Genomic DNA, 21,288 nt, shown 5'->3' on the forward strand with positions numbered 1-21,288 from the left:
TTTCTGTACTTCTGTGGGCAAAAGAAATAATAAAGAAAACTACTGCAGTAGTCTGTGCGCATTTAACTGGAGTCTGGCCTGAGGAAAGGCTGAAGGATTACGATTTTAACATCACTTAATTTCTTTAGATTATTTTGACATGGGGCTGCGTGGTTTGCAGCTGTGTGTTCGGTTTCGTGGTTGAAGCCTGGGGCTGGGAGCAGGAGCAAGGAGCCCGAACCCTGTTCTCGTATTGCTGTTTATTTCCTGGGTGGTCCTGGAGAAAACCACCTGGAATTCCTTGCTGGATGTCTGGGTAATGCTGCTCCCCACGGAGCAGGGCCAGGCTCTGGCAGAGCGGCTGGAGCTGGAAGTGCTGTGAAAGAACCCATCTGCAGGACAGAGGTGTATCTGATGGGCAAAGCATTTGCCTCTGGCTTGGGAGGAACTGGAGGATGCAGTAAAAGAGATGGCAGAGGGGTTGTTGGTCACGGATCTCTTGGAGAGCCAGACCTGCACGCTGGGCTGGAGGTAAATACGTGGGTTGCTCCAAAAGTGGTGCCTCCTATTTATTTCCATGGAAACGACAGCAGAAACTAAGGGCACAATAACGCAGTTTGATGGAGCAAATTCTCAGCTACAAAACACTATTTTTTCCACATAGTCACCGCCATTAGCCGATTCACATGGATGCGGTGATTGATATGCTCTTCATTTAGTGGTGTGACAGCTGTGCATGGCCTTCCTGAATGTGCCTTGTCATTCACGTCACTGTTGCCACTGCTGAAATGCACCATTCACCACCTCGCTGCACTCACATCCACAAGAAGTGTTGGATGCACCCAAGGGTAACCCTGCAGTGGTTTGCAGCCACCCCTGTAGTGCCGTGCCCAGGAATGCCAGGACTGTGAGTCTAGGAGCCAGCAGCTGGGAGAGCCCTGCATGCTGTGCTGCCTTCCCTACTGCCTCACCTCCCCAGCCATTGCATGCCCCTCAAGCCTTTCCTCCACTAAGATAATTAAGGGCATAGGAGAAATTGAGCTAATTCTGTCGGGGCTGTTGCATCTCTCTTATCATCAGTTCTTGCTCCCCTGCTTGCTCCACATGTGTAATTACAGCAAGTTTGCCTGCTAAGAGATGAAGCACCTTGTTTTTCAGGACCAGCTTCGGCTGCTCAGTCAGAGCTCACAGTGCCTCTCATTCACTGCAAGAAATTCCTCCTTGCACACACACACATGTGCAAATCCCCCCTGTAAGCACCCTCGTGATGCTGCAGCTCCAAAGGGCTGCAAATCCATCACGGACGTCCCCTGCCACTCCTGCCCCTTGGGCACTGAGTGACATCTGTGCCATTTTTTAATGCTACTGTCATAGTTGCCTTGGTGACCCTAAAACACATCCCATGCAAAGCTGTGGCTGCTGCAGCCACTCTCACTCTGAGCACCAGCAATATGTTTAGGAGAGGCATGAAGCAAAGCAGCACCACAGAGCGTAAGGACACAAGGCTTTTCCATACTCTGCTGGAAAAAAGATGAGCCTCATCAAGCCCAGTACCTTTGTGTAAGCTCAATGTGTTCTTGGGCAGCAGATAGCCCAAAAACAAGAGGCACAACTGGTAGGGAGAGGAGAAACGTACTGCTCACCACTAGGCTGTCAATACTGCTCGTGCTCCAGGGACCCAGACAGGCTCAGCCACACCGCTGGGTCACCACTTGAAGATCAGGAGGGACCACATCTGGGTGAACATTTGAAGGTCTTAGAAGCAGATGCTGCCATCCAGAAGGGCACCGAGTGCTGATTTATGCCTTGCGAGTGATGGCAATCCATCCAACAGCTGTGATTACCTGTTCCACACTTGCCTGCCTTTCAGGATTCTGCTTTCCTGCTGGATTTATGGCACTCCAAACAAGCAGTACCTCATCAAACCCGGGTTTGGGTCAACGACAGTTTCCCTTCTATTTTACTCTCCTGTCTCAGGTTCAAGGGTGCAAAGTGTCAGAATGTAAAGAGCTACTGAGGGCTAGCAGAGCCATGGTTGCTGGTTTAGTTTTATTTTATTTTATTTTATTTTTTATTTTTTTATTGCAGCATGTTCCTCACAAATGCAAGGTTATATGTTCATATTTTTTTCCTTACAGCTACAGTTGCCTATGCTTAATGTCTTCAGTAGGATGAGAAGGAATGGCCTCAAGTTGCACCAGGGGTGGTTCAGGTTGGATATTAGGAAAAATATCTTCTCGGAAAGAGTGGCAATGCACTGGAAAAGGCCGCCCAGGGAGGTGGTGGAGTCACTGCCCAGGAAATGTGGAGATGTGGCACTGAGGGACATGGTTTAGTGGGTAATATTAGTGGTAGGTGGACAGCTGGGCTAGATGATCTCAGAGGTCTTTTCCAACCTTAATGATTCTATGATTCTAAAGTCCATCTGAGCTTGAGCATGAAGACCAATGTTAAGGGTCATTTGAAAGGGGGTCTCTCCACCTAAACCAGCAGTCTCAAAAGTCTGTAGAAATAAAAGTTGCAATGATGACATTGAAACGTCATCAATCCAAAACCTGTGCTAAAACCAGGATCGTCAAAGAGTCCTGTAAGTCAGCAATTTGGAAAAAAAGATATTCACTCTCCTGAGTGGGTTTTCATTGCATAAAATTTAAGGTTCAGACGATGTGTATGCATCTCCCATAGATACGGCATCAGGTCAGGCCAGGGCTGAATTGCAGTTGGCTTTTGTGACCACGCTCTCATAAATATGAGATGAGCAACAATTGCAAGAAATGCTGTGGTTGCCTCTGACAACAACTTTGGGTTTTACCACGAGGTGGTTATTGATCCCAGTACTTAACAACCTGATGAATATCCTTTAGAAACCAATAATATCTCCCACAGTTGCTTAGGCTGTAAATTACTGGTAATTATTTCCATAATTTTGGAATTGGACCTACTTTATTGTCTTTTTTTTTTTTTTTTTTTTTAATAAGAGATATCATCACAGCTAATTTCCATAAAAAATACTTAAGATCTCTTAATGGGAGTGGGTGCTATGGCTCATTTAAATGAAACATCTTCTCAGAGTCTTTGCTGAATCAAAGCGTAGAGCTCTCCCAACACATCTTTATTGCTTTTTCTTTTCTTTTCTTTTCCTTTATTTTTTTTTTCTTTTATTTCATTCACCTTCAATAGTTACAACATCCTCAGGGCAGAGATTGCTCGATATGAGTTTCAGCTGGGAGGCTGTGAGTGCTGTGCTGCCAACAGGATATAGCCTTGCGATGAGGCACAGCTCTATGTGCTGCAATACGAGCTACCAGTGCTTGATGCATCTGATCCTGAACCATGCAAAACAAGAACACGGCATTCCCTTACCTTCCATTCACTCATATCACCACAAGGGCTGTTATGTGGCCATTTGACTGTGGGTGTGAAAGATTAGCATCTATGGTAGCAGAGCCAAACCCTGACTGGAGATAATTATGCAGAAGGTATCTCATCCTCCCTGGGGTCACTATTCTACCAAGTGCTTTTACTCAGCCTGCCAGTTTTAGGGGGAGATAAGCTTGCTTGAGCATGCCCCCAGCACTGCAGAGCTGTTAATCATGAGTAGGTCTGGCTGCTCATTTCCTCTTCTACCTACTATCTTCTGTGCTCTTGACAATGAGCAGACATACATGCCTCCTACTTTGAAAACTGGAGTGAGGATGTTCCTGTTGACTCATAACCTGAAAACTCCAGGAAGATCTCAGCCATTAAAGCATAGTTTGGAAGGTGATAAGCCAAATCAAGTTTCTGCCATCTCCAGTAGTTGCTGGTTGAGTAGGAGATGGAGACAATACTGATTAAGCCTAATGGAATATGCTTTGGTCTTGTTCCCTTTACCAAGTCCACACAGGGAGGTAAAGAATATATTCAGATCTCTGCAATAAAAGGGTGAGATCCATCTTACCTAACCTTTACACAATAGATACCTACAGCTGCACCCCAGGCTCTCTTTAGAACCACCGGTAAGAAGATGTTAGATTTGTCTGACCTACTTCAAAAATCAAATTGAAGTCGTGCTCCAGTAGTTCCTACTGCTCTCCCCTTTCATAAGCAGAGTCCCAGGAGCAGCCCAGAAGCAGAAGCCCACCACCAGAGCCTGCTTTGGCTCTTACGTTCCCCTCTCTCGGTGAGATGTAGGCTGCTCACATGTCGGCTTCTGGCATCTGAGGTGCAACAGGTGATGGGATTCAGCTGTGCGAAGGGGAGGATATGTGATTTTTTTTCCTCAGTTACTGAAGAACAAGGAAAAATATCTCCCAGCTAAGACCACCTGTTCCTTGAGGATTTGGGCTTTTTATTGCTCTGTTTGTTCATTGATCAAATAGAACAGCAGAAGAGGTATTGGGTTGGGTGGCTCTATTATCCCAACCAGTGACTGAACAGAGCAAGAGCAGAAAACTGGTCCTACATCTGCAGAGAACTCCTAAAGACAACCTAAAGTCTCATGGACCAACATTTTGGTCTGAAGATAATAAAGGACAGATTGTTCTGCTGCCTTTTATGGAGGAAAGAAGCCTTTGTCCAGGGTCCAGGCTGAAAGACGTCTGAATTCTCTAGAACTAGAGGCAAGAAATAAAAGTGCAGATGAAAGACATATCAGCCAACTCTGAGGAAACTCCCCCAAACCTTGACGCGTTCCAGTCACCAGAGGTACAAATAGAAATGTGGAAGCTGTGGTGTGAAACTGTAGGACCCTGTTTATTCTGCACTTCCTGTCTGAAAAGTGTCTTGGTGTATATCTGAGCTGCCGACTTGGCATCGCATCCTAGAAGAGCACATTTCAACTACCGCAGCTATGTTTATAGAAATGAGTTTCACTCATTTTTATGCCTTTCTAATGCAGATGCAGCTGAACTATACTACTGATTCGTGTATACACCTCTTTTCCATATAGATGATGACTGCGTCAAAAAAAGCCGGCACTCTGAAATAGCACACAGTGAAATACCACAGCAGTTCTCATTTCAAGTCTACAGTGGGAGAGAAATTTCCAAAAATGAAGGGCAAGGCTCCTAATCCATAGCAGCTTTTTGCCAGCAAGATGTGGGAGAGAAGAAACAGGATGCATCCTGCATGAATCATCGCTGTAACCACCCTGGATTTATTAACTGAAATAATGAGGAACACCAAAAATGATTAAAACCTCGAAGTGTCTGGTGGAAGGCATCTTCCCAAGGACTGACTCTCGTGAGCTATTGCCATAGACTTCCTGTTGATGGTAAAGCAGCCAAAAAGGCCAAGCTTTCAACACCAAATAATTCATTAAAAAAAAAAAAAAAAATAAGAGGGACATTTGTCATCAGAGTCTATTGCAGAAAGATGTAAACACATCTCCAGCACCTTTCCAAAAAACACTTGAGATTCTGGTAGCTGGGGACTACAGGCTGAAAGGATGAGGAACCCATGAATCCGTGGAGTGATTTAGTAGGAAGGTGGAAGACTTTCTCGCTCTTTAAGCCGTAACCAGCTACTTTGCTCTGTATTTTACAAGTTCATTTTTAAGGTTGGGCCAGTAGATTCCATTGAAATGCAGCTCATGGCTACCATGGACCCCAAATAAAAATATTTGCTTTACCCAAAGGGTAGTCCTGGTTCTGCAGTGCTCTCCTTGGCAGCTGGCTGATGGATGGAAGCCATTTCCCAGGATGCTGATTTCCTTTGCTATTCTCTGTGAATACCTGATGAGAACCCTTCATCTCTCTGCTGAGTCTCCCTCTTTTCCTGCCCTTGACATCTTCATTCTCCATGGTTTACAGTGCTTCCTCCTGCCGTGGTTCAACCCCATGAGCTTCCTCTGGGGTCACGGCTCGCAGTCATTGTGTTGCCCTCCGTTTGCCATGTCCTGGCCTTTGATTCTTCCCCTGTTCATCCCAAATTTGGGCTGAGAGATTTGGGTTCTCAACAGAGCAGGATACCATGGTACTCTTGGGTAATAAATCCAGCAGAGTGAGGGTCCAGAGCATCTCTTCACTGCCGGAACATCCCCTGGAAGGAGCTGGAGGAAAAGCTTCACTTAGCGTCGCGTCAGCAACTCAACATAAGAAGCGAGGCATGAAAACAGCTCTCACCTCTGCAAAGTCTGGAAATGATGGGCATGAATTTACCAGAGTGAGAAGGTCCTAGGCATCCATACTGGAAGGAACGTTGGGAGATCAGTAGTCTCTCTGCCATCTGTGTAGTTTGCCCTGCTGCTCTGCTCTATTGCAGGCTCTCCCTGTATTCAGCAGCTGGGGAGGCTGGATATCTCACTATTTTTAAAGATAAATGTTAATATGATTAGTTGCCAGTACTCCAGGAATGGTGCCAGGGCTAAAAAGTATCTACTAAGAAACTACCAAGAAATACTGTTAAACAGGATCTAGGAAAAAAGCCAGACACAAAAATTTATGATGCTTATCTCTGCAATAATAATTTCATGGTGGTTAACCAAGGAGCAGAACAAAGGTCATCAGTTTCATATCAGCTGGAGTTTGTGCAATACTTTGTTTTCTTTTGTGTGAGCTTGCCCTGCAAGTTTGATGCAGAAGGCCCTAGAAACGAATGAAAAAGTCTGGCAGCCCAGAGTGAGCCATTTGCATCTCATTCTTTGCTCAAGACCAAAGAACAGTGGATGTCCAAACCATGGGAACCAAAGCCTTCCCATTACTGGTCAAAACCCAACCCAGTTCCTAATGCAGGGTTAGCAGCTTTCACCTTGTTTCATTAAATGAGTTATCCATAGGACAGGTATGATGAACATCCACGTTACTGAAACCCCGTGCATTAACATTTACAATCATGAGAGGCTATCTAATAATTTTGCTCTTGTGCAAATAAACATGAGACTCAACCTCATCTTGGGTTTTTCTGCTTTCCATCAGGAAGAGGGACAAACAAGAGACCCTTGGAGCCCTCTGAAAATAAACAAAAGGAGAAGGGGCTCTTTCTTACTGCTATTTTCTCTTATTATGGTAGAAATAATTCTAGAGAAAATATACACTTTCCTTCTTGACACAGCTGCCAAGACTCTCAGTTTTACAGAGAGGATTGGGTTTCAGAATCCTTCCAAACCAGCCCCCACAAAATTAATTGACCATCCAGGAATCTTGGCTTCGGATGTTATTTATTTTGAAGGTAAAGTTCTGATCCCAGCGACTGTAGAGAAAACCTTGAGAATGCAATCTTTCTGACTCAGAGGGTGGGATTCGGCTGCCCACGCACAGAGCCTGGTGCCATCCAAGATGCCCTTGTGCATCTGAGGCATCCCACGGGGCTGACAAAGTGACACATTCGAGGGCAGATGAGTGCTATTCAGAAGCAAGAGCTGGAGTCTAGGAGCCTCTAGCATCCAGCTTGGCTCAAGGAAACCGTGTTTGGACAGCTGAATCAAGCCCTAACGCACACGTACAGCACACATATCAGCAAATCAATCAGTCACTCAATCAGTCACAAGAGATATTCCCAAATCTTCAGATTTCACGTTGGTTCTGGAGGCAATTTAAGCACTATTTTTCAATGCTCAGGACTGTGTTAGAAACACTCCATTTGCTTCACCGACACTTCCAAGCATACTGAAGCATTCATCTGGCCCAGGCTCCCTGGTCCCCACCCTGTCTCTAATGTCCTCTTCTCCATCCTCTGTCCTCCTGGGGCTCCAGCACAGCCATGGGATTTGTAGTTCCCTGTCTGATCTCCAGGCTACAAGAGAAATACATACATATGTGTATTTTCTTTTTTTTTCCAAAAGAGATATGTGCAAAATGCAGAAGGAAGACTTTCCACGAGGCCAAGGGGAAACAGCCGTGACATGGTTTATGGAGCCCAGAGGGGCAATAGAAGGGGCTGGCATGTGAACCATCAGCAGCTCTGGGGCAGCATTACCTCAGAAAGTCAGAGCTTTCACGGAAAAGCAGGATATTTTTAGGTTACCAAGTGTATTTAAATCATCTTGGAGTACATTAAAATTATAGTAATTATCCCACCTTCTCATGTGGGATTCTGGGAGGTGATAGATTGGTGGATTGTGCTGGTGGAGTCATCCTCGGCAAGGTCCTTCTGCAAAACAGAATGATTTTCTTTCCATATTTTACAGCTGCAGCATTCCTGGCCCATTAATATTTGACAATTGAATGCTGAGATCTGCTCACATCACACCCTCCCTTTGCAGGGCTGCTTCTTGCAGCACCCTGGAGCACAGACAAACTCCTGCAAAGCATAAATGCATTTACACGTGCCTGGAGTTGTGAGCTTGCACATGCTGGTGAGGCTGATGGTCTCTTCACAGCAGTGTTTAACTTCTGAATCATTTCTTCTTGCTCCCGTATAGCAATGCAGGTGAACATGACAACTCCCAGGAAAAAAATAAAAGAAAGAAAGAACAAAACAAGGAGTTGAATGCTACAAGTGAATGCTACAGTCATTTCCCTTATAAGCAGTCATTAACAAATTCTGAGTTATCTGTGGTTTCAACCTCGTGTTAGAAAGCTGGTGATTCTGTTCTCAGGGTGAGATCTCCACCCCTCTTTCCACTTCTTTTCATCAAAATGACGACTTTATCAGATCTGAAGGAAGGGTTCTTGGCTGTAGTTGATGGATCAAATTCAGGGCTCTCCTTTTGGTGGAGTAACTCACGTTTCTGCCAAGCCTTGAGTGGTTCCTGAGCCTTGGAGATCATAAACTGCTCAGTGTCAGCTTGGAGGACTTCCAACCCAGTGTCACCTTGGAAGTAGCCCCACACCACTGTCGTCATGGAGGATCATAGAATCATAGAATCACCAAGGTTGGAAAAGATCTTCAAGATCACCCAGTCCAACCATCCACCTACCACCAATATTTCTCCACTAAATTGTGTCCCTCAGTGCAATATCTGAACGTTTCTTGAGCACCTCCAGGGCTGGTGACTCAATCACCTCCCTGGGCAGCCCATTCCAGTGCCTGACCACTCCTTCAGAGAAATATTTCCTGATTTCCTAGTAACCTGTACCTCCCTGGTGCAACTTGAGGTCATTTCCTCTCATCTTATAGCTGTTAGCTGGGAGAAGAAGCTGACCACTCACTTCACCAGAACCTCCCTTCAGGGGGTTGTAGAAAGCAATAAGGTCTCCCCTGAGCCTTCTCTTCTCCTGTCTGAGCAGTCCCAGATGGATCTCCGGCCCAGTGTCTGCTTGGAGGTCCCAAACATCCCAGCGTCACCTTGGATAACCTCCAGCCCAGCATCACTTTGGAGTTCCTACAAAGCCATGACAACAGGATCTTCAGAGCCTTGTGGGATGTGACTCCTCCACTGAGAGCCCAGACAAGATACTTCCAAGAAGAAACTAATAGGCATCTTTTGGTGGAGGCAAGAAATTCCCATCACAGCAAACCCAGAGGAGGGGATCTGGGCTACCACATTGTCCCAGGACAGGATTCCCATCCGCACAGGCTGCAGTTCACTGCTCCTCCTCTCTTCCATCTCAAACTGAGAAGCCTCCATCCCTCTCCTCAGACCATGCCTTCATCTGAACATTCCCTGCCTCACACCCATGTTCTCTGGCCCACTCCCAGTTCTTCCAGCAGCATGTTCTTGATTATTTTCTCTCTCAAAATGCTGCAGAAAAAGGCTGCTCTTCCTGAATACTAACAAAGAAAAAGATTCCCTTCCTAGTCTGTGTGTTTTCCTCTGTTTTGAAGTTCTCCATTACCACTGAAAGGCTCTGTGACCCTTGGAGATATTTGATCCCGGTGACCTCTGGTGCTTGGGACACTGATACGATCCCACTCTGAGTTTATTCCTGAACTGAGCTCATATATCTATCCATCCCTTTATCCACACGTATAATGATTGTCCCCTTTATCTCTCCCATTCCAATGCTATCTGATCAACTTTTGTCTTTCCTTACACTTCTTTCATCAAATTAATATCTTTCCCCTGAGGGAAATCTCCCGGATTTTCTCCTTTTACACCCTGTCATGTCCCCCCTCCAACTTCCCTTCTCCAGACCTGATCCCCTTCTCTCCACACTGCCAATTCGCAGTTGCGTTACGTATTCAGCATAACATATATATTTAAATGGGATGATTTCCAGTAATGTAAACAGTCTGGCCCATTAATTTCAATGGTGGAGCTGACAGCTCGGGGCTGGCGTTTCATTGCCTGGTGACACATGAGTACAGCTGCTTGAACTCGACGGGTAACTGTTTCCAGCGCCGAGCTGCACATCTGCAGGAGGAAGGAAATACTTTCTGTAGCACTGGAAAAAATAAAGCCGCCTAGATTTCCCTTCCCCCTCGCCCCCAGATGATGATGTTCATCATTCAAATGTTTCAGCTGAGTGGGTGTTTAATTCGAAGTTGGATGGGGGACATTTATGGGGTGTTGCTCACGCTGCTGTCGATTCTTTGTTCCAGGTGTTGCCTCTATTGAGGGCTCCTCCAAAATCCCTCCACTCCATGCCCAGCAGCATGGGTAGCCCCAGTACCTTTGGAGCAGTTGCTTAATTTTGATTAATCAGGGTTGATTTCTCTTCAAGGAGGCTGCAGCATGAAGTTAGATGTTCTTGCGTTGCTACTGACAGGAGGTTGTAGTGAGGTGGGGTCAGCCTCTTCTCCCAGGGAACAGCAACAGGACAAGAGGTGATGGCCTTAAGTTGTGCCAGGGGAGGTCCAAGTTGGATATTAGGAAAAATTTATTCTCCAGAAGAGTGGTGATGCAGTGGCACAGCTGCCCAGGGAGTGCTGGAGTCACCGTCCCTGGAGGTGTTCCAGAAACAAGGAGACATGGCGCTAAGGGACGTGGTCAGTGGGCACAGTTTGGGTGGGCTGGGGCTGGACTTGAGATTGTAGTGGTCTTTTCCAACCATAATGATTCTGTGATTCTGTGACTGACAAATGATAGCAAAGGAGAAAAAACAGCAGGATTTCTCTGATGGGACCAACCTATCAGGCAACTACTAACCTGCCAAGCGTGGGCTGGGTCATAATCAGGGACACCAGCCTTGCTGATGGGATCCAGAAGACAAAGTTAGCAAAACCTCAGGATTGACTCAGACTTTCAGTTGCTCGAGGAAAATGTGTGATTAACACCAGGAACCCCTCCAGCTTTTTTTTTTCCCTCAAAGTAACTCAATACTGTATCCACAATATTGATATTCAAGACCCACCTGAACACTTTCCTGCTCAACTTACTGCAAGGAATCTGCTTTTAGCAGATAGTTGGACTCAATCTCCAGAGGTCCCTTCCAACTATTATGGCTATATGATTCTATGAGCTACCCAAACAGACCAAGGTACCCATAGGACATCATTTGTGCTGCTGACAGTTGGCAGGCCATGCCCCCATGTGTCATCCCACGTGGGATCTTCTCTTGGAAAGAGGAAACAGGCCATGAGTGCAACTCATCTCTGTGACATCTGTATGAATACAATCTCAAGCTCAAACTGGAGTGGATATGGGAGCACAGTGGGACAGGAAGAGAAAGGAAGTCTGCTGGACTGCATGCCAAAGCGTAAGCAACGATTTTCAGTCTCCAGTGTTGTTTTTTTCTTAATATTTCTGAGCAAAATTCAGATGCTGAGGAGAACAAACTACTACTGCTTAAATAATTCTTGCTGAAGGATGCCTAGCTATGTCTGGAAATGGAATATGTATAGGGACCTAAGCATACCCAACAAAGTGTTGCATACTCCTGCCTTCATGACATCCTCTCAGCAGCTCTGCCCTTTCTGTTTTGTTCTTTGAAGATCCTTTGAAGATCCTTTGAGATATATTCTTTGAAAACTTGCTGTAGTCTTCTTCTAATGTGCTGGGCAGTCTGGTTCTTTTCTGTCTCATTAGTCCACTATTCTACCAGCCTGTCATCCCTTCCTGAAGGACTTGAGGAAGGTGGGAATCCATACTAAGATGGTTTGGGGGGGCCAGAGACACTATGTGCCTTTCATAATAAGATGCAGCTTAATAAAAAAACATACCCAAACCTTCTTTCTGAAGCGTGTTGAAAAGGCAATAGCAAGCAACTAATCAACTGTAATTGATTAACCAAACTCAGAGAACCATTCAACTGATCCAGAGTACCTACTTGCATTCAACAGTATGGTCAGTTATTGCACCTTGTGACCTACTGAAACGTGGACAAGACTTTTCCTTTCCCTGTAGCTCACTGAAGTTTCTTTTCAACACATTACTTCTTGTCTCCAGGCTCAAAAGTTTGTTTCTGAGGAGCACAGATTTTCCAGGAGAAACTCATAACTGTTTTGTGGAGTTCATTTTGTATCTTTTCTACAGTAGCAAATTTCCCAGTTCAGGTGGTAAATCCAAGGTGGGAGGGAAGAGGCTTAATTTTCCCTAGCAAGAGTGAGAAAAGCTGAACTCTCCTGAATATCAGTGCTCCTGGACTGCTGAGATGCCCTGGGAACATAACTAACAATTTTACACCAACATCAAAGCTGAGCCAAACTCTGCATTAACAGCTTAATGGATCCATGTCCAACTTCCTTCTGGAGTTGTTTCAGGGTGGGAAATTAGATAGTTCTTGTGTATGATCGTGTCTCACAATTGGCTTGGGGCTGAAATGATGCAACAACAGCTTGTAATGGTGATGAACTGGGGCCTCCATTGACTGTAATGAGATCCCAGACTAATTTAGATGGAGGCCACAGCTATTAAGCACCACTAGGTGGGCTGAAGCTTGCTGCCCTTTGATTTGCAGTTCCGAGGTGTCCACTTCTGTAACTTTGAAGCCATTTGATAAGAACCAGAATCCTGTCCTCTCATCTGAGCCTCTAAGTTTGAGCCCACAAGTGTGAATGTGCTGCCAGTACATCTCCCTACTGCAGCGCTTCTCCCAGATGGACTCACTGTCTACAATAGTTTAGACAAGATCAGATGACTCATACTCCATTCCTCCCCATTAAAGAAGCCTGCCATGATCAGTCTTTTTGGAGAATTTATGCTCTGGGCATCTAAAGGCTGGTGAACCCTAAACCAGGAAATGCAGAGAGACTGCATCACTGTCAGACCTAAGAGATGAGAATGGCTGCATTCTCCCCCATCCTAACTTTCAACTACTTTGCACTTGTTTGTTTCTTTGCAGAGAAATAAAATAAATGCACATCTGCTGCCTTGCCTGTCTCTGACTTTGAACGGGACTCTGAAATGCAGTGGGAAAGGATTTGGGCTGCCTTAAAGCTCAGACTACATGGAAAATTGTTTATTTGCCTGTTTATATCCCGTAATAAAAAAATACACAAACAAAACCTTCCTTCTTCCCCTCTTAAATCCTTCAACTTGTGTGCATAGCTAGTTTATATAATCCTCAGCTTGGTATGTTTAGAGCATACATGTTGTCTGAACAATCTGCAAGCACTAGAAGACCTCCAGCAGCACAGATGAGTGCTGGTGTCCCATCATTGCAGAGGGGGAACCGAGGCACCCATGGACCCAGCAGGATTTCAGATCCAGAGGAGCAGCTCTGAGAAGATCTCTGTAGATTTTAATTTTAGAATGCCAAAGTGCAGGGGCTGTGAACTGCCTTACAATGTTCTTGCCTATGGTGTGTTGCTTGCTCCTCTATCTTATGTAGTCTTCTTTTGCCCAGACAGACTGCTCCTTGGGTCAGCACACTCTCTTCTTACAGATTTGAACCCAACATTGAACTGTGGGACCTTTCTCTTGAGTAACAGTCATCTTTTTAATGCCCTCAGGGCTGTATTTAAGAGAAAGAAAAGACGCCCATAGATTTCTTTCACTTTGACCCTGGTTGTGAACACCTCTGGGAAGCAACCAGTGAGTGATGTGGAGGGTGAGTACTGCCTTAATATATCCATACTGATGCTTTACTGCACAGTATTTCCAAGCAGATCTCTGGAGAGACAGGGAAGGATTCACAGGATTCATGGAATTCTCAAGCTTGTTGTTAAACTGATTGACTGGGGACAATCCAATCTCCCACCATGGCAATTACCAGAGTAAGCACTGTATTCCATTGAATACCTGTGAAGTTCAATCTTAGTGTTAGGATTCACCACAAGGAAAATCCAAGCTGAAAGTTCCACAAAAAGATTCATTACAGCCACTTGTCTCCCTCACATAGCAAAAAATGTGCAGCTGACCTTTCCATCCATTCGAGCTGTATGTTGCCCAGCATAGTTGGGTTCTGCTCTTAGGCACTGTGTCTTCAAAATCATGTTAGCACTGAAAGTCAGGGGAGTGCTAATGCGTTCCACTGAATCTCTGCTAAGTGACAAGAACCAGCATAACTGATTTGGGTCTGATGTGATTGTCTGAAATTTTCTCTATGAATTTCTCATAGCATCACTAAGGTTGGGAAAGACTGCTGAGATCACCAAGTCCAACCCCAGTCCATCCCTACTGTGCCCACTGACCACATCCCTCAGTGACACAACTCCATGGTTCTCAAACACCTCCAGGGATGGTGACCCCAACACCTCCCTGGGCAGCTGTGCCACTGCATCACCACTCCTTCTGAGAAGAATTTTTTCCTAGTATCTAGCCTGAAATATGAAAGATGAAGATTAAAAGACTCAATTAAAAGCATCTTGGTGAGGGGGCCTGCTCACATTTTGAAGTAGCTCTATCCCAGCCTTCCTTGCCCCATGTTGCCCCATGGCTTGGAGCTGCAGAGAAGCAAGCAGCCATGCAGCAGCAGCTCCCAAGCCCATTGCACATTGCTAGAACTGCATGGGCTGCCAGGCATGGTGCACGCCCAGCACACAGCTCTGCAAGGTGCTCAGCAGCCAAGCAAGCTGTCCAAGCCCACTGAAAACCTGCCACCCTTAATGCAATACGGCAGAATGCTTTTCTTCTTCTGCTCCCCGGCGCTTATCGATTGGAGTATTAATAAAATCTTGTTCCAAGCTCCCTCAGCTTCCGAGATTACTTGGGAACAGTCCAGCCCTACAGCCCCAGCCATGCTTGTAACGTGGGGACTGGAGGATCAAAAACATTTTTAAATGGCCCTGCTAATCAATCATCAACAATTGGGTAAATTAAGCCCTGCAGTCTTTCCTTTTGTGAGCGGGGGATCTGCTGGACATATCTTTAATGAGCAGATTCTTATCCCTTTAATATTCCTTAATACCTTTCTAGAGGAAATGAACTGCGGGGAGACTTTGTTGGTGGAATGAGAGGAATGCAGATAACTGCTGGTTGCTGCTTTCTCACATGCCGGGCTGCGTGCCGGCCTGAAGCCCTGAGCTGAGCAAGGCACACCGGGTCTCAGTTTCCTTCCAAAGATCCTGGTAACTTCAGCCCTCCTCTGGCCAACATCACGGCCAAAGTGTGGCTTTGTGTCCTCATTGCAGAGCTAAGCCCTGCCCTTGCTCACCTCCCAGTGGTGCATGTCCCCCTGGGCTGAAGGCTGGTCCTGCAAAGCCCATCAGGAAGATGCACACAGCTCCTGAGGCACTGGCCTAAGAGATTCCTGTTAATTATTAACGTGCAAGAAGCAGTGCAAACATCACAGGAAGCAAAGAGGCTCCGTCCATCCTGGATTGTCTGGGGAATGCTGCCTTCTGTTACCTTTTCCCATGATATAGAAAATTAGAATCATTAAGGTTGGAAAAGACCTCTAGTCCAACCATCAGTTCATCATCCCACCCCCACCATGCCCACTGACCACGTCCCTCAGTGCCACATCCCCACGGTTCTGGAACACCTCCAGGGATGGTGACTCCCCCACCTCCCTGGGCAGCTGTGCCAATGCATAACCAGCCTTTCAGATAACACATTTTTCCTTTGTGCTTTCCTATGTTACTATGGCACATTGTACGTGTACTTTGTACGTTGTACACTGTATTTGTGTTATAGGTCCCACGCATACAAAGAGTATTGTGGCCTGAGTTTTGTGGCCTGTAATAAGTTTTGAATAAGTTTTGGCTGTGAGATACCAGAACGTGCAGATATTTCTGTACCCAGAGACACCTGACACACCAACATTTCTCAGCAGGCTCCAGAATAAGATGGATGTCCAGGCATGGACAGAGCAGCAATCTGCAAATGGTGCCAACGTGCAAAGCAACAGGCCTTGTAGGAAACATGCTGCAGCTCTGCTAGGTACTGCCGGCTTCAAGAATGAAGAATTCGGATGCTTTGGACCCAGACTAGGAGATCTCCAGATTTAATGAAGGAAAACTCTTGCTCCTACACATTAGGATTACACGAGTGAGAGTCGACTCAGACCCAGTGATCCATTACGGAAATGCCCAGCCTGATGGTGTATGCAGTTTAGGCAGAGCATTTAATTTCTCCAGAGGGAGCCTAGCTTGACAGCATTTTACCTCCTAAGTGCAAAGGCACAGCAATTAGCACAGCGAGCATTGAGCACCCTGGGAGTGGGGGCAGGAGGAGCACAGCCCGATCATGGACACTTCATCCATACCACTCCCCTTCCTCGAAGCCCCCATCACACACGTCCTTCTTGCACAGACACCTGCAATAAAAGGGAATTTATGAGATTTTGTCCACAGGCAGCGAAAGCCGCTATCGATTACTGCAAGGCTCTTAAATGAGAGTAATTCACAACCCTCTCCAGTTTTGAAGGCAAGCTCTAATTTAATATCATTATGTCTTCATGCCCCCACACATTCCACTGTCTCATTCACTGAGCTTTTATTGGGCTCTGGATAATTTATGGCTAGATATGCTGCCTTTTATCTGACCTATTTTTAGCTATTCTTGCTTTTTACATATTTTTTCTCTGCCATCACAACTGGCAATTAAAGTAAAAGGTTAAAAAAAGAAAAAAACACCACCACCAACAACAAGAAAAACAGCTACACGATCCACACAGTTTTAACCTTTATTTCTTCTTTATGTGCTGGAGGACGCATTTGTTATTGCCATAGCTTTCTGAGGACAAGAGTTTGTGATAAAAGCACTTCCCCAGATTTTACTTCTCTTTTTATTTCATTTCTCCAAAGCTCAGTGCTTACAGCTTTGACCCAAAATCTCCACCGCTGACCCTGCTTGGTCTGCACAGCTGCTGAGTACTCCCATTTTCCTTCAGTTTCTCATTGTAAATGAGGTCTATTAACCCTTCGTGGTCTTTTCCAACTGGGATTCGTGTCCTATGTCTTCTGCGTCTTCAAAGGAGGATGTTGTTAGGCTTTGCTTAGGTTTAGTCCCAAACGTCATCAAAGCTCATTGGTAATATTTTTCTATTTTCTTGTTTCAATTAAAAAAAAAAATTGAAACAAATTTAATTCTGTGCAAATCAGCCCCATTGACACCCAAGTGATTTCCCAAACTTGTGCTACCACTCTGCTTTGTCTGTGAAGTCTCTTGCTGGGGAAGGGCTTGGTCCTTTGATCCCAGACCTCAGGGCTCACGGCATCCCCATGAGTTCACCCTTTCTCCCCGCGCTCACCAGGCAGGGTTTTCCCAACTGAAGGTCTCAGGCCATCAGGGCTGGTAAACAGAGAAGACACAGTGGGACTGTCTCACCCCATACTTCCCAAGTTAACTTGCACAAATTTCTGCTGCTGCGATCCTTTATTGCTTTATTCAAGAGAAACATCATGGTGTTTGATATTTGTTCCTCACAGCAATGTCAGTTTCTGAATATAGTTCTAGATATTCTGTTCACAACCATTAGATCACTGCCACATTTTTTTTTTCCCATTGCATTTCTGGTTAAGTGTAAAATTACCTCACCCTATTTATGCATGCATAATAGCATGGCATAATATTATTAATGTTACCTATAATTACCCATGATCATAGAATCATAGAATGGTGAAGGGACCTGTAAGATCATCCAGTTCCAACCCCCTGCTATAGGCAAGGACACCTCCCTCTAGACCACGTTGCTCAGAGCCCCATCCAGCCTGCCCTTGAATGCTTCCAGGGAGGAGACATCCACAACCTTGCTGGGCAAGGTGATATCAACATTAATCCCGTAGATGAAAATAAGAGTATTAATTAGATATACTTTGACACTTCTAGGATACATCATTTGATTGTCCCTGAAGTTCAAAGGTCAAGCAAAAGCTTGAGTCTAACAGAGGTGTCCTCCCTGATCCATGTCTCAATACACCTGCATGTGCCAGAACCATAGAATGGTTTGGTCTGGAAGAGACCTCACAGCCCACCTCATTCCAACCCATCGTCCTGGACAAGGACACCCCCCACTTGACCAGGTTGCCCGATGTCCCATCCAGCCCAACTATGAACATTTCCAATGACAGGGATGCACAACTTCCCTGGGCAGTTCATTCCAAAGTCTCACCTTCCTCATTATGAAAAGTCCTGCAGGGAAAGGCAATGCTGTACTGATACTTTGCATTAGAGCTGCAGAACTGGCCTGATAAGTAATTGGTCATTTGGACAAACGAAGGCCTTGGCCATGTGTGTGTCTGCATCCCACCTGAGCTGGGGACCTTGGTGTTTCCAGCCCTACAGCAGTAATGTTCCCAGGCAGACCCAAACTCCAGCCTGATAAAAACACTCAAAATAACAGCTTCATCTTGAGGGATTTCCAAGCTGTCCAAGGCAGTATCTCGGGAGAGAGAGGGAAATGAGCTGTGCAGCTTCACCAGCCGCATTCCCACACATAACAACCATGACAGCAATGCTAACAAGAACCAAAAATCACGAGGCAGATTTCCCCTCTCCTCAGCCAACACGAAAAATCATAAGACTGGATTTGGAAAAACCACAGCGTTTCAGAACGTTGCATGTTAGTTGTTTTCACAGATGAGTTTCATACCAGCAGCTCCCTCCAGTCACAAGGAAGAGAAGCATTTTGTTGTTGTTGAAGAAGAAAAGTTCTTAAATTGCTGAATAATCACGAGGTTCCAGGAACTGGGACTTGTGAGTAGACATTGCAAGAGGACGTAGGTAGAAAGTAAGTTATGGGGGACACATTGTGAGATTAAGGAACACTGTGCATCCCTGTTCGCTCTAGGAATAGAAGAAAGTAACAAAAAAAATTCCACCATGAACACTTTAATCCCATAACACTAAAATATCAAGAGGGAAATAAGTGGCAAGAGTTTGCTCTTGTGCTCATCTGCTTATCGTGTCTGCCTGGTAGAAGGCTATTGCATAGAGCCTATGCATGCTCGACCCTCAGGCAAAACCTCGCCCTGCTAAAATACACAGCAAAAACATCATAAATAAATAACGTGCTTAAAAAAATAATCATCATCATAATAAAAACGACCTTAAGCCATCTGATGCCATCTGATTCAAACAGCCAAATTCCATATCTAAAGAAAAAGAAAAAGAAAATAAATAACAGCGCTGGAGGCAAGGAGGATTTGCTTGGGAAATCTTGTTAGGAGAGGGGAGCTCCCCAGCAGCAGCAGAGGTGATGGCTCCTACATGGGTGCTTCAGAACACTTGTTGATAGGCAACAGGGATTGAGACAGTGTTATACAGCTTGGGTCATTAGACAGCCTGTTTTAGGGTATATGGAGCTTGCCTACTAGGTTCTATGGGCTCTTGAAGGATATATATTTTGGAACGGGCTGCTCAGGGAGGTGGTGGAGTCACTGTCCCTGGAGGTGCTCAGAACCATGGAGATGTGGCACTGAGGGATGTGGTCAGTGGGCATGGTGGGGTGGGTTGGGGTTGGACTTGGTGATCCCAGAGGTCTTTTCCAACCTCAATGATTCTACGATTCTACAACAAGGTGCTGGCCCACTAGACTGTACAGGCTTTTTTAGGCTATACTGTGTTGCCCAGTAGACTATATGGAGTTGCAGGGGTGAGTGGAGATGCTGCACTGAGCATCACCTGGAGGTGTTGGTCCTCATTAAAGCCATGGGCATTGCACCAGGTCCAGGCCAACTCCCTGCCCCAGGAGCACATTTTTGGGTGGCAGCAGGTGATTGGGGAGTGAGCAAGGATCCATTTGTGTTCACGTCACGTGGGAGAGGCACACACAGCTGGGCTGGAGAGCTGTGAGCAGCCGGCCATTCCGCCCCACCAGGCTCTCACAGACTGGCTCACGGCTGCCCATAAATTAACTGGATATCTTATCACTTTTTAATTAAAAATGCGCTTGTATATTATGTACTTGGACACCCAAGAAACAGCATAAATAATACACGCAAACAGTGGCAATTTATCGGTACAGTGGGGTTTAGTTGGATCAGTATCGATTCCTCTTTATGACTACATATTCTTACAGGGGAAAGATAATATATTTCTTACTCACACAGTGGTTAATTACTGCTTAAAATAAATCGATACTAACCGGCCAAGCAATATAAGCCATTAGTTGTGCTTAAAATAAATTAGCCAATGTGATTTTCTCAGAACTCATTTTGGGGGGTTATTTACATTTCTAGGTGTTAGTAATTTGCGTCAAAGAAATCTTTGGCGCTGATAACAAGCACTTCATTAGCTAATTAAGCTCATAAAGCAGCTCAGTGACTCGCTTAGTTCACTGCAAGTTCAGGTTTAAGCCAACCAGAAATGCAATTATTTTAAAATTTGAAGTGAATCAATCAATTAAGGAGGAAGGATCTTGCTGAAGAAAGCATTTGTTTCTGCTGGGAACAAAGCCATTTTTTATTACTTTTCTTTTTTTTTCTTTTTTAACTTTGAGAGATTTTAAACGCTCGTAAAAGGTAAAATCGAGGCAACATTGAAAACATTTAATAGATCTTAAGCTAATTATTTTTTTCTCTTTCTTTTTTTTAACCCAAGGTGAAAACTTCAGACTTTTTTGAATGCATTTCCTACAGCCTCTTTCCTATATGCTCGTGCTTTTTCTTTTCTTTTCTCTTCCTTTTATTACTGGCAGCTCAACAAAAGCTGACACAAATCTGCAGGGCATTTCTGGAGAGCTGAATTCCCTTTTTTTTTTTTGTTTCAACTAAAAAATCTTTGCCAAAAAAAAAAAAATAATAATAACCCTATCGCTGTGATTTAGACCTGTTTGAATAAGAGAGAGGAGAACCTCCTGTTCCTTCCTTCTGACGTCACCCTGTGCTGATGATATTATTAGGACAATATTGTCCTGCGGGAACAATCCAAAACCAAGCTCAGAGCTGCTTTGCTCTCTTCAAAGCATCTATAAAGCTCATAACTGAGCTTTGGAATTGAGAAGGAGGAGAGGATGAAACCCATCTTGCCACAGACCATCTTGCCAAGCTCTGCTGGCACACGGAGGGTGCAGCTCACCTAACATCAAGTAGGACATATTCAGCCCAGGATGAGTGCAAAGAGGAGAAAGGCACTTTCAGGATGAGATTTTTCTGCCCTAGTTTGGGTGATGGATTTAAGAGGAGAAAGAACTCACCCTGGGCTTGTTGACCAAGGAGGCAGCCCAGGGTGAGCAGCAGTGA

The 21,288-nt window shown here is 45.2% G+C and overlaps 1 long non-coding RNA gene across 1 annotated transcript; it reads right to left on the reverse strand.

Moving 5' to 3' along the window:
- Positions 1-7,100: 7,100 nt before the first annotated feature.
- Positions 7,101-21,060, reverse strand: LOC121109646. The gene is made up of 2 exons (XR_005857360.2): positions 16,270-21,060; positions 7,101-10,195 (listed from the first exon to the last, which is right to left on the reverse strand). It is a non-coding gene; the product is annotated as an uncharacterized LOC121109646 (long non-coding RNA).
- Between the last annotated feature and the right edge of the window lie 228 nt (positions 21,061-21,288).

Source organism: Gallus gallus, chromosome 2 (assembly GCF_016699485.2).
Source record: "Gallus gallus isolate bGalGal1 chromosome 2, bGalGal1.mat.broiler.GRCg7b, whole genome shotgun sequence".
NCBI lineage: Eukaryota > Metazoa > Chordata > Aves > Galliformes > Phasianidae > Gallus > Gallus gallus.